Here is a 5241-nt window from a genome sequence, read left to right on the forward strand (position 1 = left end):
ATTTAAGACAACACACGAGGACGTTGTATTATGTCAGGAAGGCCGTGTCGCATTACGAATGTATTTTGACCACTGTACGTGTCTGTCACATTATTAACATGGTTAGACCACTGCGCTTGCAAGACGCAGCTGTGCAATGAGTTTGGTATATTGAGAGGTCATTCTTAGAATTTGACTACAACGTAGAATATGACTGGCGCCAAAGTACCGTTACGAGTGAGGCGACGGCGTTGTCGCGCTGTCGCCAAGTGTAGTCCAGCTAGGGTGTGTAAAGGATAGATCGATGCGTAGAAAATACGATCAGTTGCATACAGACGATCGCGCACGCCGGTTGGAATTCGCTTCACTCGAAAAGTTTATTTGCCAATATGGAAGATCAGGCTCAAGAAAATGCCAACGCTGTGACATACATATATATTACACAATTAATTATCGTCATAAATATAAATATATTTAAAGGGCAGCTAATTCGAGCGGCGATCTTAACATACGAATTTAAAAAACTTTAAAATTATAATAGTCAGGGCGTGAATTATTAATTTTAAATGTTTTCATTATATTGCCAAAAACTCCATATAATGTACATTTGTTCCTTCTATCAGAATTGATTTCGACCCGAAAATCGTCTTCCAGCACAAGTACGCACACATACACACGATCTCGTCTATTGTTTTTTACTCACACGAGCAAGCAAATTCTTTTTAGATTTCTTACGCTCTCAGCGTAAGCGAGCGGACAGAGAGCAATTTTGGCCGTCACTCTCTAGCTTGTCGACTATCTTAGCTAGGTGTGTGGTGGGGTCGACCGCGAAGCTTTTTGTAAATATGGGTTGGAATTGCCTGGCGATGGAGTGTATTCGTCAATGATTCGTGGCTTAAAGCTAGAAACGTGGAAAAACGTGTTCATCCTGTTCAAGTTTTGCCGAAAAGGATTTAGAATCGACTTTCTGGCGGGGCGAGCTCCACCGATTGACCTGCTCAGGATTGCTGAGCTGTACGGCTGACGAAGGTAATATTGCGTGGAGGGGGGCCTTGTCGTCTACAAATGTTATTTGTTGCGTCTTTAATTGTCCGTATTTTGTTTATGTCAATGTTGTTTGCCGCCAGAAACCGCCTTGTACGCACTAATATGCTCTCCAGAGCAGTTGACGCAAGTGGCAGGGGTAGATTTAGCTTGGTGCAGCAGGATAACAGATGATCGCCAGTGCATTTCATGCATCTTGGCGGCCTTGTGCATAAATTTTTGGCATGCCTGAAGCCCTGGCATCTGTAGCACTGGACCGGCTCCCGTGCCCTGTTCTTCCTTTCAATATCCACCTTTGCCCACGTTTGTTTGAGTGAGATAATTTTGTCATGACTGCCGTCCTTGGCCATGACGATCTCCACTTCAAACATTCGCATGGGGCCACCTGTAGCCGAATTCGTCATATTTCTGACGAGCGCGCATGGAGTCCGAGCTTCAGCAGCTCCTGGAAAAATGGAGTGGGAGTCTCGGGAAGTCTCGGACTTGGGCTGGTTGGTGAATAGAGGGAAGCCGTTAGCTGTCAGGACTCCTTTAATTTTGAGGTAGGCGGTCATAGCTTTGTATCTGAATTTTAAGGTGTTGGGGGGCATCCCGGGTGGCGATGCTGCGCTACGAGCAGAAGCATTGATGCTGCAGGGAAACGGCTGGCGGGGGGGTCCACTCCTGGCTTTGGATTCATCGTAAACAGATTGATCTGCTTTGCTTTTGAAAACGGGTATAGTGAGGGGGGAAAAAGGCTGGGAGTTTCGAAGTTAGATGTCGACCAAAATCTTGTTTTTTTTTTTTATATTTTTAACGTTTAATGACGCTGTCATTTCACTGTCCTCCGATTCTTGCTTAAAATATATAGTGACAATTTGTGGCATATAACATTTTCGGATTTCTTGGCGGCAGATATGCGCGCCAAGTATTAATTTTATGATTTAAATTTGAATTGCTTGGCGGCAGTTTTGAGCGCCACGGTTCGAGTGTGGAATTTAAATTTAAAAATTACGTTACTTAGGAAATAGCTTATGGAATAGGAAAAAAAAGTTTTGGTAATTTTAGAGTATAGTTAAGCGATGACGTGGTATCCACCGATGAGACTATTATAGATGGCGGCGAGGGTGAGCAGTTACGATCGTCCGATGAGATGGATAACACCGATGCCCATCCTCCGCTTTGGTTCACGTTCTGGCCGTCCATAAGTTGTTGTTGTGCTGCTGGCTTCACTTATTGCTACTGTTGCGCGCGCGCTCTGTCGGTAGGCGCTAGGCGGTAGGCGTAGGCTCTGTGCACGTAGGCGGGCTTCTTCGATAGCAATTTTCCCGCCAGCTAGTATCTTTTTTCCCCGCCAGCTGACTATCGGGAAAAAATACTAGAATTGTTCAAGTTAGAATTTTTGGGATTTTAGTATTTTTCCCGCCAGTTACTCGCGTTTGTCAGTGTCAATGGCATTTAGGGAAACTGGTCTCTCCTCTCCCAAGCGGAAACGAAGCAAAAAGCTCGCGTGTTATTTCTTATTGTAATAATTTTGCTTACTGTTCCTGCGCATTGCCTATAGTAATCCTGTTTCTGCTTTCAGTGGTGCTGGTAACGTCGTTGCTGCGGAGATGCCAGCATGCAGCAAGCATTGGCCAGCCTGGCCCGTCAACTTTGGTGCACGCATAACCTTTTGTGAAGGGAAGGAAAAACATGCGCCGCAGTCCGCGTCGTCAATAGAGAAGGCTTAGGTTTGTCTGTGTGTTGGAGTGAGTACAAGCTGACTGATATATAGGACAACCATTTCTGCTCTCCCTCGTGTGGGAGAGATTATTCATTGGGACTTGTTGACCGAGGATCCGATATTCTTGGGCGAGGACTCGGGCGATTCGAGCTTCATCAAGGCCGTCTCGTAAAAACCGGAAGCCAAATAGACTGCAAATGCAAGCGCTTTGTGTAGAAAAGAACCAGGACTAAATTCGGAGAATTACTTACCGGTGGACGTCCAGGGCGGCTGGGGTCTCAAGTTCGGCCGTTGCGCGAAGAAGTTGTGCGAGCAGCTGCATAAAATAAACTATAATGACTTATGGAAAGGACAGCCTTATAACCAAGGAAACAAATAAAACAATTAGGAGCATCGCTCTAAGAATTTTTATTTCTGGATTAAACGGTTCAATCTCAGAAGCACTCTTCTCTCTTAACCCACCAGACTTACCAAATGCTTTGGCAAAGTGTCAGGAATTAGAGTCTAACAACTTTAGAGCTCAATTTGCAAATAGGTATAATGGACCACCAGCAGAACCTATGGAAGTAGACGGCTCCGTAAGAGTTCAAAATCGTCCGTATAAAAATTATAATCATCCTAGGAATAATAACAACCAGTGGAATTATAATAATAACCGACACAATTTTAATAATAATTTCCAAAGAAATAATTATAATCAATACCCAGCGCAAAAACACAACACAAGCGCAGGTCATGTAAATCAGTCCGAAACACACCCCCCGATAAAACGGGAATCAACGGGAACAGTCAACCAGCCAGCTCAAAAAACAATGAGAGTAAATAATATCAACGAGGCCCATTTTTTAGATCAGCACCTTACAGAGGGATGCCTCATATAACAAGGGTAGACAGAAAAACTAAAAGACAATTCAAAATATTAATAGACACAGGAGCCACCGCGTGCTATATAAAAAAGGGTATTTATGAGAATAAAAGGGAATTATCAATACACAAAAGAGTATCTACAGTTCATGGATATTCAATCATAAAATATTATCATTTGATAAATATATTTGGGGAACAACATTTATTCTATGAATTGAGGGTTTAGAATCTGATCTATTAATTGGATTCAATTTGTTAAGAAAGATTGGAGCTAAATTAGATATTGAGAAAGGAATCATGGAGTATAAGGGAAATAAAGAGAAACTCCAATATTTTGAGGATAAAAACGATTTGTGTTTAATTGAGGAAAAAAATATTCTTCCATTAAAAGAATATATAATTAAAAAATATTTAGATGAGCAAAAGATATATAAAACCGAAACGGTAATTGCTGAAGGCAGTTTATATAGCTTGGATCAATGAATCCTGTTGAATTATCCGATAGTTCATTTTCTTTATAAAATCCTGAGCACGCCAGCGTAGATTTATCCGCTAATAAACAATATATCAGTTTGGGATTAAAAAAATCCTGAACAAGCCGACGGTGTTAATTCCGTCATTCTTAAACCAAATAGCTTGGAATCCACAAATACCGAGCACGGCAGTCGTTTGAGTTTTCCGACAAAGAAAAAATTCATAACCTAAATATAATTTCAAATCAAATAAAAGAATTTGAAAATAAAGTTATGAATAAAATTGAAATGGAGCATTATAAAATAAATACGCAAATTCCTTTTCGTACCGATATTCGAGAGAAATAAATACAGTCAATGACAGAGCAATTTATAGCAAACAATATCCTTATGCCATGTCCGGGTCTCAGATTTCGTTAATAATGAAATCGATAGAATGCTAAAAGAACAAAATTATAAGACCAAGTAGAAGCCCCTACAATTCACCAGTCTTAGTAGTGCCCAAAAAAAGGTCAAAACGAAGATGGATCTCCAAAACATCGACTAGTTATTGACTATAAAAAATTAAATGAAAGCACAATACCTGACAGATACCCGATGCAAGATCCGTCTGTAATATTATCTAACTTAGGAAGTCAAAATATTTCTCAACAATTGATCTGGAATCAGGATTCCACCAAATTTTAATGAAAGATTCAGATATTGAAAAAACAGCATTCTCTATAAATAACGGAAAATTTGAGTTCTTACGTATGCCATTTGGGTTAATAAACGCCCCTAGAATATTTCAAAGAGCAATGGATGACATATTGAGAGAACAAGTCGGAAAAACTTGTCATGTTTATATGGATGATATAATAATCTTTTCTAATACAATTGAACAACATTACACAGACTTAATTCAAATAATAAATATTTTACAACAAGCTACTATGAAAATTTCTCTAGAAAAATCTAAATTCTTTAAATTAGAAACAGCATTCTAGGTTATATAGTATCTCACAATGTAATTAAAACAGATCCTGAGAAAATTTCCACAATTATGAAGTATCCGATCCCACAAAACATTAGAGAGCTTCGTAGTTTTCTAGGCCTCACCGGCTATTACCCGTAAATTTGTCCAAAATTATGCAAAAATTGCCAAACCTTTAACCAAATTCCTAGGAGGAGATA

The sequence above is a fragment of the Drosophila mauritiana genome, chromosome 3R (genome assembly GCF_004382145.1).
Source record: "Drosophila mauritiana strain mau12 chromosome 3R, ASM438214v1, whole genome shotgun sequence".
Classification (NCBI taxonomy): Eukaryota; Metazoa; Arthropoda; class Insecta; order Diptera; family Drosophilidae; genus Drosophila; species Drosophila mauritiana.